At 47.1% G+C, this 13,041-nt stretch overlaps 1 long non-coding RNA gene across 1 annotated transcript; it reads left to right on the plus strand.

The window, feature by feature from the left end:
• Positions 1-208: 208 nt before the first annotated feature.
• On the plus strand, positions 209-8,963 carry LOC309348370. The gene is made up of 3 exons (XR_014159360.1): positions 209-269; positions 6,227-6,341; positions 6,684-8,963. It is a non-coding gene; the product is annotated as an uncharacterized lncRNA (long non-coding RNA).
• The last annotated feature ends 4,078 nt before the right edge of the window (positions 8,964-13,041 follow it).

Below are 13,041 nucleotides of genomic sequence, written 5' to 3' on the forward strand. Positions count from 1 at the left end.
GGGTCACAAGTATCCAGTCCCATTCTAGGGCAGTGTTTCTCAACCGGTGGACCGCTTTCAGGTGGCCCTCAGGGCCTCCTCACTTGCCTTGCCCCTCAGCTGCACCACAACCTTTTGCTTAGACCAACAGCAGCACCGACAAACTCATTGCAATCTGAGTAAAGGTGGGCAGGAGACAGGGAAGTTCAGGCGAGTGGGAACAGAAGAAAAGTTTCTCCCTTCTGAGGGGAAAGGGCCATAGCAGGTATCGAAGGAAATTAGAAAGAGAGGTGAATGTTAAGTTGTGGGTTGACATAGCCGACGACACAGCGATTTCTCCAACTAGCTCTTTATTTCGTAAGCTGGAATAGAACTGACTGCAAACAGCTCAGCCGGCCTGCTTTTATAGGCAGCCGGCTGTCAACATTGTAACAACTACAGCCCAGAGTTCCCGCCTAAAATAACTGACGCGGACCTGAGGGAAAACTATCTACAGACCTGATTGAAAACTATATACAGTATCCCCCTGCTGGCCCAGGGTGAAACTTCACTACATAACACCCCTCCCCACCGAGATAAGGCGTTAGTTACAATCGTAATGGTTTCCTTATATACAGCACTACGCGTAATGGTTCAATTAGGCACAAAAGCATATTGGTTACATTTCCCATACTTAGACCAACAGTGATACATGTCCAACAACATAGTCCTTTAAATAAGTTGGGCGCTTGGGAACTCTGCCAGACCGCCGGGGACTGGTAGCCAAGTCCGGAGGGCCACACAGTTCTTGCTGAGGCTGTGGTGCGACCCTAGGTGGCGTTGGAACCAAATCCCCTGGATCCGCTGCTGTGGGTGGAGCCTCCGCAAGTGGAGTGGTCTGAGTCTGTGGTAAGTCTGGCAGACCCTCTGAAGCGGCTTGGTTCGGCTCCACGCTGGCAGTTTGCGAGGGAGGTGTAGGTGGGGCCTCGCCATCTGTACGTGTCTCTTCTGGAGCCGCAAGCGCAGTTGGGGGCACCTCGGTAGTGTCCAAGTCCCCAACCCTGCGCCTAAGCTGGTCTATGTGCCGTCGCCACAAGCGTCCGTCTTCGAGTGCCACCTGGTACGAGCGAGGTCCCGTGACTCCCACTACTGTGGCTGGCACCCAAGGAATGTCCCCCACATAGTTCCGGGCAAAGACCTGGTTTCCTGGGACAAATGACCGTGGCGCGTTGGCACAGCCTGGGGGTTCAGCCACGGCAAAGTCCGGGTGTAGCCGGTCGAGTGGTGACCTGAGGCGGCGGCCCATAAGCAGTTCAGCAGGACTCCTCCCTGTGGCCGCATGAGGGGTGATGTGTTGCACGAACAAGTATTCGGCGACCCGCTCATGCCAGTCTCCCCGGTCCAGGCGCGCCAGTGCCTCTTTTGTCGAGCGCACCATTCTTTCCGCTTGCCCGTTGCTGGATGGATGAAAGGGTGCCGTTAGGGCATGGCGGATGCCCAGTCCCAAAAGATACCGCTCAAACGTGCCTGACGTGAACTGTGGTCCGTTGTCAGAGACAAGGACATCAGGACACCCATGCGTTGCAAACAGGCCTCGCAGCACCCGGATGACAGCTTCGGTAGTGGTGGAGGGCATCAGGGCGACCTCCAGCCATTTGGAATAGGCGTCCACCACTACCATAAAGGTCCGGCCGTGAAAGGGGCCAGCCAGATCGATGTGCACCCTCGACCAGGGTGTCTTTGGCGTCTCCCAGGTGTGTCCCTTAGCTGCCGGTGGTGCAGGCCTCGACTCTTGGCACGCTTGACAGGCGGACACCCAGGCAGTGATGGCATCGTCCATATTAGGCCACCAGACATAACACCGAGCCAACGCCTTCATTTTGACAATTCCCGGGTGGCCAACGTGCAGAGCCTCCAGGACGCGCTGACGGAGTCCCTGGGGAATCACGACGCGGTCTCCCCACAGCAGACAGCCGCGATGAGCTGAGAGTTCATGTTGTCTGGTTGCGAAGGGCTGGAACTCTGATGCAAAAGGCCCTTGTGGCCACCCCCTCCACACCCAGTTGAGCACCCGGCTGATGGTGCGATCCTGGGCAGACGCGGAGGCCACAGTGGCAGCTGATACAGGCGCTGCTGGAAGATCCTCAATCAGAAGGAGCGATGAAGCTGGAGCCGGGTCTTCCACAAATGCTGGAAGAGGGCAACGGCTGAGGGCGTCGGCATGGCCCATCGATTTCCCCGGGCGATGGATGAGCCGGTAGTGGTAGGCAGCCAGGAAAACAGTCCATCGCAGCATGCGTGGCGAGAGGACCGGTGGAGTTGGACGATCACCGGCGAGGAGGCCCAGGAGTGGCTTGTGGTCAGTGATGAGGTCAAAAGTCCTGCCATAGAGGTATTCATGGAACCTCTTCACTCCAGCCACAAGTGCCAATGCCTCCTTGTCGAGCTGGCTGTAATTCCGTTCCGTCAGAGATAGTGTCCTGGAAAAGTAGGCGAGTGGTGCTTCTCTTCCATCTGGAAAACGGTGACTAAGGACAGCACCGATGCCAAAAGGTGAGGCGTCGCAGGCAAGGACCAGCGGCCTGGATTCACTGTACTGTACCAGCACACTGTCTGATGAAAGGAGAGCCTTAACCGCGTTGAAGGCCGCCGTCTCCCGATGACCCCAGGCCCAAGGCGTCTTTGTACTAAGGAGTCGGTGAAGAGGCTCAGCCACTGTGGCTTTGTGGGGCAGGAACATGTTATAAAAGTTCAGCAGCCCCAGGAATGCCTGCAACTCCGTCTTGTTCTTTGGGGTGGGGGCCTGCTGGATAGCGCGGATCTTGGATGTGGTCGGGTGAAGGCCGGAGGCATCGATAAGATAGCCCAGGAACTCTACCTGTGGAACGGCGATCTGGCACTTCTCCCTCTTTACCTTGAGCCCGGCCTCTTGGAACCTGGTCAGCACGGCACGGAGGCGCTCGAACAGCTGCTGGTGTGAGTCTGCAGACACCAAGACGTCATCAAAATATGGTACCACGCCCGGAAGCCCTTGCAGGAGACGCTCCATAAGGCTTTGGAAGATGCCAGGAGCCACACTCACCCCGAACTGCAACCGGCGGCAACGGAATGCCCCCCGGTGGGTGACGATCGTCTGGGCTTCAGCAGTGGCATCATCGACTGGCAGTTGTTGATAGGCTTGGGCAAGGTCCAGCTTAGCGAAGACCTTACCCTCACCCAGGGAATGCAGCAGGTGTTGGACAACAGGAACCGGATAAGCGTGCTGCTGAAGTGCCTTGTTGATCGTGCACTTGTAGTCAGCGCAGATTCTCACCGACCCATCTGGCTTGACAGGCGTGACGATGGGGGTTTCCCACTTGGCGTGGTCAACCGGCTCCAAAACTCCTTGGGCGATCAGTTTGTCCAGTTGTTCGTCCACCTTAGCCTTGAGAGCAAAGGGAACCCGGCGTGGCTTTAGCTTGATGGGGGCGACTTGTGGATCAAGGCTAAAGGAGATGGGCGTACCTGTATATTGCCCCAAGGTGCCGTCAAAAACCTCGGCAAAGTCTTTGACCAGACCCTCAGTCTCTGCGTTAGAGATGCAGTTGATGCCGGTGACTTCCAGGCCGAGGGCATCAAACCAGTCTAGCCCTAGGAGGCTTGGCCGCTGACCTTCGACCACCACCAACCGGAGCAGGCCCGAAAAATCCTTGAAGGCAATCCGGAACCGGCCAACGCCTACCACAGGAATGTCGTTTCCCTGGTAGTCTCTCAGGTGTACGCGGTGAGAGTCGAGTTGCCTTTTGGACACTCTGGGTACCAGTCTTTTGATGGTGCTCCACGACACGATGGACAGGGCAGACCCGGTGTCGATCTCCATGTCACATGGAGCTCCTTCAATGAGCACCGTGACGTTCAGCTTGCGTCGCATAGACGAGTCGGTTTGGCCAATCGTGGTTCCAGACGGGCAGCGGCAGTTGGTGAGAGCGAAACAACTTTCCTTGGCAGACTGGAGGGAAGGCTTGGACTTGCGAGTCGATGAAGGGGGGGTGTCAGACGGAGCCGATCGGCAGACCTTAGCGATGTGGCCCCTTCTGGAACACTTCCTACAGATGGCGTCTCTGAATCGACACTTGGCACGGGAATGGTTGCCTCCACAGCCGGCACATTCCGGTTGGCCCTTGGACTTCTGTTGGAACTTCCTGTGCTCCCGCTTTGTCTGGTGCACGTCATCGCCTTCACTGGAGGATGCCTCATCACTGCTGGCCTCTTCATGATGCACCGGAACTGGCTCCCTAGCAAGACGCGGGCTGCTGCACTTGCAGATCTCCTGGGCGGAGCGTTCAGCAGCTTCTGAGGCCACAGCCTCCTCAATGGCTTTCTGCAGCGTGAGGTCTGGCTTGGCGAGGAGACGCCGTTGCAGATGGATGTCCCGGACCCCGCAGACGATTCGATCCATCAGGGCATCGTCTAAGTCTCGGAACTCACAGTGCATTGCAGCCTGTCGCAGGGCGGTGGTGTAGTTGTTGATTGACTCCCCCTCTGCCTGGTTCCGGTGGTAGAACGCATGGCGGGCAGCAATCTTGGACGGCTTTGGTGCGTAGTGGTTGCGGAGCTTCTCTTGGATCGTGTCCCATGGTGTTGCCTGGACTGCTTCGGGCGCAACCAATGCTCGGGCCGTCTCAAACACCTCAGGCCCACAGAGGCTGAGGAATAGGCCCCGCTTCCGATCCTTTGATACTGCTGTCAGCTCGTTGGCTTGGAGGTAGCAGTCGAACCGAGCGAGGTAGGAATCCCATGATTCAGAGGCTGGCGCAAACGGCGGTAGAGGCACAAGTGAAGCCATGATTCCGATGCCGGCGTGAAGGGCGATGGATGGAACACAGTGCTCTAGCCAGAACAGTCAGCTCTGAATTGGTTCTGTCCAGTGATTTCGCTCAGTGATTTCGCTCTGTGATTCAGCTCAGTGATTCAGCTCAGTTCAGAGGCTGGCCGCATCTGGCTGTGCTCTGATGTCCATCAATCCCATCCTCGTCGCCAGTGTTAAGTTGTGGGTTGACATAGCCGACGACACAGCGATTTCTCCAACTAGCTCTTTATTTCGTAAGCTGGAATAGAACTGACTGCAAACAGCTCAGCCGGCCTGCTTTTATAGGCAGCCGGCTGTCAACATTGTAACAACTACAGCCCAGAGTTCCCGCCTAAAATAACTGACGCGGACCTGAGGGAAAACTATCTACAGACCTGATTGAAAACTATATACAGTATCCCCCTGCTGGCCCAGGGTGAAACTTCACTACATAACAGTGAAAGGTTAATATTTATTATTATCAATAAATATGGTTGTTGTTTTTAAAATTTGTGGAATAGAAAGGAAAGGGGTTATAGGAGGAATAAGTTACATTATTATTATTATTATTATTATTATTATTATTATTACTAGTAGTAGTAGTAGTAGTGGGATGTAAATATTGTACTACTAGTAGTAGTAGTAGTACTAGTAGTAGTAGTAGTACAATATTTATATCCCACCTTTCTAAGAACTTCATGGCTTGAGTGGGTATTTGAACCCAGGAAGGAAAGAAGACACTGGCAGCTTTCCTTTCCTTTCCTTTCCTTTCCTTTCCTTTCCTTTCCTTTCCTTTTCTGGGTGGAGGAGATGAGGTACAAGCTGAGTATGAAAGGAGAGTGGGAGAAGAAGTTGCAGGAAATGCGTGACAGTCCTCTGTGGGGAAAAAAATATACAGTGGTACCTTGGGTTACATACGCTTCAGGTTACGGACTCCGCTAACCCAGAAATAGTGCTTCAGGTTAAGAACTTTGCTTTAGGATGAGAACAGAAATTGTGCTCTGGCGGCGCAGCGGCAGCGGGAGGCCCCATTAGCTAAAGTGGTTCTTCAGGTTAAGAACAGCTTCAGGTTAAGAACAGACCTCCAGAACGAATTAAGTTCTTAACCCGAGGTACCACTGTAAAAGGAAATAAAGCCTTCTTCAGTTAGAGACTCTACGCCAGCAAATTCAATACCTCCAGAGCAAATGGACTTAACTTGAGGAAAGCTGAAATATGGAACTCTTTGCCACAAGGAAAAAAACAGCGGCAAAAAACCTTACCTAAGTCATCCTTGGAAATGGCTATCAGTAGACAGCAGTGTCAGCCTGCTGGTTATGCCATCTCTGCTTCCGTTTTTGCGACTGGCTCTGCGTCTGCATCACCATTTTGCGGTGATAACAGAAGGTAACAGCTTGCTTCTCTTCCTCATAAGATTTGTATTACTTTCCAGTATCCCAGGCCTTGAAAAAGTTGTGCTTCATCCCTATTGCCTCACTTCCTGAGAGGGAAACCAGGCCCCTTCTCAACTCTGATCCCTCAGTCGCCTCACAAATTCCAAGCTTCAATCGATAAGGTAAGTTACGTTACAGATATTGTTATTGTCGATATTTAGAGCATTTGGGGATGTCCTAACATTGTGGCATAGACTACCATTTAACTACAGCTATGTTTGGCCAGTAGGATATTTCTGACAAGACACAAACGACATTTCAGTGGAACTACACAAACTGTCCATAAATGATTATGTATGTGCCTCCTGCTGATGAGCCTAATATCTGACGTATTGTTTGCCTTGCACTTTTCTGTCCTCTAAGAATAAAACATCAGAAGTGACTCCAAAGTGATGTTTTCAATCTGCAGCCTCCTCCCTGGATTCTCTCTTGAGTGCTGCATAAATTTTGTTATGTCTTTCCAGAGCCTGACATTGCTTTACATCTGTTGAATCTTAATTTCCGAAGGATTATGTCCCTGCTTATTTTAAACCAGCTATGGAATTGTGTGCAAACCAGTCAGCCTCTCAGATAGCAGCAGTTGTTCCTGAAACAACTCTCTTAGAAGGCATACCATGAAAATACCCCACCACCACAACAAAACAAAACAAAACAAAACAAACAACAGCAGCAACAATAACAACAGCCCCATAGTGGGAGAAAATGCTTTTTTCTTGGCATTATGAAAACAGAACTAATATTTTATGGGACAATATTAAATTGAGGCAAGAAGAAATTCAGGCAGAAATTCCTAGCATCAGGAGAAGGGACTCATAGGAAATCACTTCTCTTTTGCAATATGAAAACCACACTGAGGAGGCCAGCACTGACATAGAGAGTTTATTTGGAGACTTGGATTGATCCATAGGCCCAGAATATATTTCCTGGTGTGCCAATAGGATTATCAAACAATCCTTAATCATGGCTACTGTGAGGCCAGAACACTAGGTCATATCCAGCTGTGTCGTTCTGCTGTTGGAAGGCTCTTGTTGAATGCTGGAGGCCGGGGAGCAGGAATGTTTCTTAACTGTTTATTATTAAATACTTATTGCATCTTTGCTGAAAGGGCATATGCTCAGATAATCTTAATTAAGGACTACTGAGAGTCCTATTGATACTATATGTTATTGTCAATATTTTCTCTTCTAGTTAAATCATTGACAACTATTACATCCTGTGTTCCTAGAAGTTGCATTTGTATTTTAGAATGAGAATCCCAGAGTGATGCAAAATTAGATACTAATTTTAGCAAAAATAGCTCTTCATAAAATATATGGTTCATTTCATTATTGTGCCCTGTGTGCTTTTTTCTTTTTAACTCCCATTATGCTGGAGCATGTCACCTAATATTTGTTTGCAATTGAAAGCATTTCGTTTAGAATAGCATCACTGTTAACAACTGCCACTACAAATATATCAGTTTTAAGGCATGTCTTCCCTTTGCCCATCAAATCCTGAAAATGTAGTCTGGTGGGGATACAGAGAAATTCTGTTAGAGATCATTAGACTACATCACAGAACCACGGTTCCTTAGCAGCCAGTTTAAATCTCTAGTGTGGATAGTCTTTTGTGGAGGAAGACCACAATCCAATAAACAAGCATAATTCTGTGCTGGATTGTGGCCAAAAAAATTATTACATGGAAACGGTTGGTGATGTTGGTGTAAGCAATTTGCTAAGCTAATGACACACCCAGTTTAATTGATTAATAACTAGTGGTTGAAAATTAAAAAACAAAAGTCAGAAAAGAAATTGCAGCAGTTTAAGAGACCCATCCTGAATAGAATAAATACAATGTTTGAATATCTGACCACAGGTATCAACTATATTTTCCCCTAAAGACCATTATACAAGAAGAGCCCTTTTAAAATTGGCTAACTTTTAGCAAACATTCAGTAATCTCTGTGAAATGAATGGACAGCTTTGTTGCTGTTATGGGTTGATGCAAAATACAGGTTTAGAATCACATATCCTGCATCTTTCTTTGGATGATAAATTTTCTAAAATAAGACCGGCTGTTGGGCAACAAAACTGCAGTTTTATTGTTGAACATCAAAGCAAAATGAATGCATTGTTCTATGTTTTACAGTTCCCTTATGGTGCTTAAACAGTGCTAAGGGGCTACCCCCTCATTTGGCTAGGTTTTCATACTAAAATAATCAAGCCAAAACTTTTCTATTTATATTTTAAAGAACTTGGAATTAAGTGAAATTCGGAAATCATACACACACTTGGCAAGAGAAGCCTGCACTGCAGTCCTTCAAGTCTTATATGTAACAGCCTTCTGCAGAAATGCCATCCATAGATGTTTACTGAATCAAGTGCTATGTCTTAAAGATTTACAGCTTTAATGGAAACCCAAATTTTTCACTGTAAAATATAAATATAAATATGCCTAGATTATATATTCCATTTTATAGGTAATGTTTTGGGTGTTCACATAATTCACATACGGTAATTCACATATGGGTTTACACATATGAGAAGTTCTCCAACCTCTCTCACCACCAAGGAAACATAACAAGCAAATAGAAAGAGAACCTACCCAAGTGACGCTGACACAAAACCCCCACACATACACTAGGTGAAAGAACATAAGCTTTAGCACCCCACCCCCCTCTCCCATTTGCCCTCTTTTCTTCCCAACCCTATACTGCATATAACACCAATGTCTCACAACAAATGTAACTGATCTGTAGAAAACACAACCTGGAAGAAAGAGACAATGCATGTGCTTTTGTAAACAAGGAAAATCTTTAATAAAAATTATTTAAACATAAAAAACATGGGAAGTTCTTAAGGCATCTTACAACACCTTTAAAACACAAATAGGCGATGGTAGACTAAAGGGGAGTGAATATGTATATACATCTGCCCCTAATTCTCCAATGTTCCAACAAGTGTCACTCTGCAGCTGAATTCATGGCCTGGAACTGACTGTGCTGATCTGAAGTTGCTGAAGTCCATTAAAAATCCAAAGGTGCAATGTATGGAGCTTACAAACTGTGCCAAAGAGCTCCTGCAGGTAATTAGGAGCAGCTTTGCTCATTGGATGGGCTGGAGCATCACTTTGCGTCACTGGCAGCAGTATATTCCATCTCTTAATGCTTTTACCTTGAGCAGTAAGGCTGCCTCAAGCCTCCTCCTTCCTTACCTACTCCCCATCTGACACTTGGGAACTTTACTAAGACTTCCTCCTGGCATTTGAGACGCTAGGAAAGAAGGATCATAGCCTGTTTCATGTTATCGTATTCAGAGGTGGAGATAGCTGCTCCGGCACCTGGAGCGGTGCACATTTGGGGGCAGGGCGAGCATCCCAGGGGGGCGCCGCCTGCGGTGAGCATCTGACAGGGGTGCTGCCCACAGCGAGCAAATCGGGGGCGGGGGGGTGATGTCAACCCCCCTCAGGGATGACACCCGGGGCGGGCCACACCCACCACACCCTGCTTCCTCCACCAGTGATCATATTTATATCTTTGGTTTCCTCTGAGGAATTCAGTGCCTCGGTAATGGGAAACTGCAGGTTGTTCAAACTGCGAATGGAAGCTTTCAACTTCTACCCATTGTGCAAGAAGGAGGGAAGGAAAAGTTGAGCATGCAACTCTCAGCACACTCTCGTAACAGGAAACTACAGTGGTACCTTGATTTCAGGACAGCTTAGTTTATGAACAACCTGGATTAAGAACGCTGCAAACCTGGAAGTAGGTGTTTTGGTTTGTGAACTTTGCCTTGGAATAAGAACATGTTTTGCTTCCTGTTCCATTTGTAAATTGAGTCCCCCGCTGCCATGGGAAAGCACGCCTTGGTTTAATAACACTTTGGTTTAAGAACAGACCTCCGGAATGGATTAAGTTCGTAAACCACGGTACCAATGTATGGTTTCTCATTATCATCTCTGCTGTCTTTACATGCTTTTGTTTTAATTGTGTGTCGTATAATTTTGGAGTTTTACTTTGCAAACCACTCCAAAATTAGCATTAACTCCAAGTTGCGAAATAATGTGTAAGAAATAAATAAATCATAACGTACACCATTTCTACACTACTGTTTCCAGATTACTTAATATGACTCTCAGGTTGCCACCATTATTTCTACAGGACTTTTTCCTAATTTAACCACTGCATAACAGGTAAAGTTTTCTTAACCTGGGGCTGCAGTAATGGAAAAATATTACCTGTGGATTTCTGCCTGTCAGAAGTTAGTAAAAGTCACAAAGGACATTCTTTAATTTGTTATTCTTTAATTTGTCTTAAGACATTATGGCAGGCTTCCTCAAACTCGGACCTCCAGATGTTTTTGGCCTACAACTCCCATGATCCCTAGGTTGCAGGACTAGTGGTCAGGGATGGTGGGAATTGTAGTCTCAAAACATCTGGAGGGCCAAGTTTGAGGAAGGCTGCATTATGGGATCCAGATTCCCTTGATAAACTCACTATTGGAGCAATTACTTATTGTTGTTGTTGTTGTTTACTCGTTTAGTCGTGTCTGACTCTTCGTGATCCCATGGACCAGAGCACGCCAGGCACTTCTGTCTTCCACTGCCTCCCGCAGTTTGGTCAAACTCATGCTGGTAGCTTCGAGAACACTGTCCAACCATCTTGTCCTCTGTCGTCCCCTTCTCCTTGTGCCCTCCATCTTTCCCAACATCAGGGTCTTTTCCAGGGAGTCTTCTCTTCTCATGAGGTGGCCAAAGTATTGGAGCCTCAGCTTCATGATCTGTCCTTCCAATTACTTATTAGCTAATGCTAATTGTCAGATGAGGGGCCTTCAGGTTGTGTTGCAGAGGTTTGGGTGTATTGTATGTATGTGAAACTTCTGGCAGACGTGTTCTCTTGTTCCTTTTCTATAAAGAACTCTGAAAATAATCACATTTTAAAGCACAACCAGATGAAGGGGAAACTTCTCATGATGTCATTATTTTGATACCTCCATCCATTCCTTTTATGGAAGCCACAAATGGTGCTCAGTCTGCCCTTGATGCATCCCGTGTGTTCATCTTGCCCAATATGGCAGAAAAATCTGATGTCATCTGCAGCTGTTGCACTATATTTCAAAGAAGTCATTAACCATCCCCAGTAAAATCAGCTACTCAAAGAAAAGGAAGGATTTATGAAGGCAGCTTCTGCTGCTATACTATATTCTTTTCCAGTCACACATACCACACACAGATATGATGCCAATTAGATATTGCTACCAGTCCAGGCCTGGTTCTTGTGCTAATTGGCAAAGCCCTAAACAGCTTTGGCCCAATGTATTGTAAGGACATCCCAATTCATAGAATCATAGAATTGTAGAGTTGGAAGGGACCACAAGGGTCATCTAGTCCACCCCCTGGCAATGCAGGAATATTTTGCCCAACATCGAACCCACAACCCTGAGATTAAGAGTCCCCTGCTCTACCAAGTGAGCTATCCCAGACTTCCTTTTGCTCCCCCTTGCCCCTTAGTTTCACCCAGCCTTCACCAGGGAATGAGCCCCTAATGTGGCATTTCCTCTCCTTTGGAACTTCTTCCCAACAGAAGTCTAGCAGGAGTCATCCCTGCTTTCTTTTGGACATCTTTTTAAAATTTCAGACTTGAGGTTGTTGTTGGTTTTTTTAACCAACCAGTTTTATTTCTTTATATGTCATTGTTGCTTCTGCTGATGGTATTATTGTAATGCTATGTTTTTATGTTGTACCCCACCTTTTTACATTTCCTCTGAAAGTGCAGTTTGTAAATAGTTTTTTTAATGCCCAACTTTTTTTTTTTAGAAAAAAGGAGGGGGTTGTCTGAAATTGTTGTGTGGATATAAGACAATTAAGCACTGCCTCTTACCACAAGGAAAAAGAGCCTTCATTTCTCTAGACAGGGTCAGACATTTGGTGTATCAGAAGCATTTCTCCACAGGAAAGAGAATCCTGGAAGTATATGGCCTCCATAAAGAGAACATTAACCATTAACTTAGTAATCAAAGAACGTTATAGCAGTGTCAGGGTTAATTACTTAGATTGCTTTTAAGTACAAAGCACTGGAAATCCGTGCTTGGTTTCATTTTAAGAGGGTGTTTTGCTCTTCACATACTTTTGTGGGAATGAGGAACAATTCTGTGATAGCAGTGAAATTCCCTTCCCTCCCCCTACTACCACCGCACCAGATTTCCACTAATATAATTATTTGTTTTGCTGTGATTTCGTGTGTGTGTGTGATTTGCTTGCTGTAAGCGGTTAGTCCCTCTGCAAAAAAACAACGAACTCTTGCTCTCTCTATCATTGTCCTCTTCTTGTTGAACCTCAAAAGGACATACCCTCATCCTGCATTCATTGCTTAACAGAACTCCAAACGAAGTAAGAGACTGAAAGCTTATTTATATTGTATAATCTTTGAAGGGAGTGTTACAGAAAAATCTAGGTGCGAGGCTGCTCAGTCACCCAGCTTGTCAGGCAGAGCCTGCGGGTCCCTGCGGAATAAAGGAAGGAGTCCAGCCACCAACCAGAGCAAATAGCTATAGACCAAAGTTTATTGTGCAACAGGTTCAAAGAGGAATTTTGAACCCCGAGGATGGGGTGACAAAACTTTCCCACCATATCCCAGAATACAGTTCATACAGCATCATTGATACAGCATTGCTACATCACTGACATGTCACAAAAGGGGAGGGGTATACAGGGGTTACACTAGTTTAACCTTGGCAAACATGTCCAGACAAGTCCTTGGTACAAGATTAGCATAAGCAGACATGTCAGGGCAAGACCTAGGTATAAGATTAGCATAGGCAAACACCTCTGAAGTTCCACCACCCAAAG

This window comes from Podarcis erhardii, assembly GCF_964252035.2.
Source record: "Podarcis erhardii genome assembly, chromosome: 8".
NCBI lineage: Eukaryota > Metazoa > Chordata > Lepidosauria > Squamata > Lacertidae > Podarcis > Podarcis erhardii.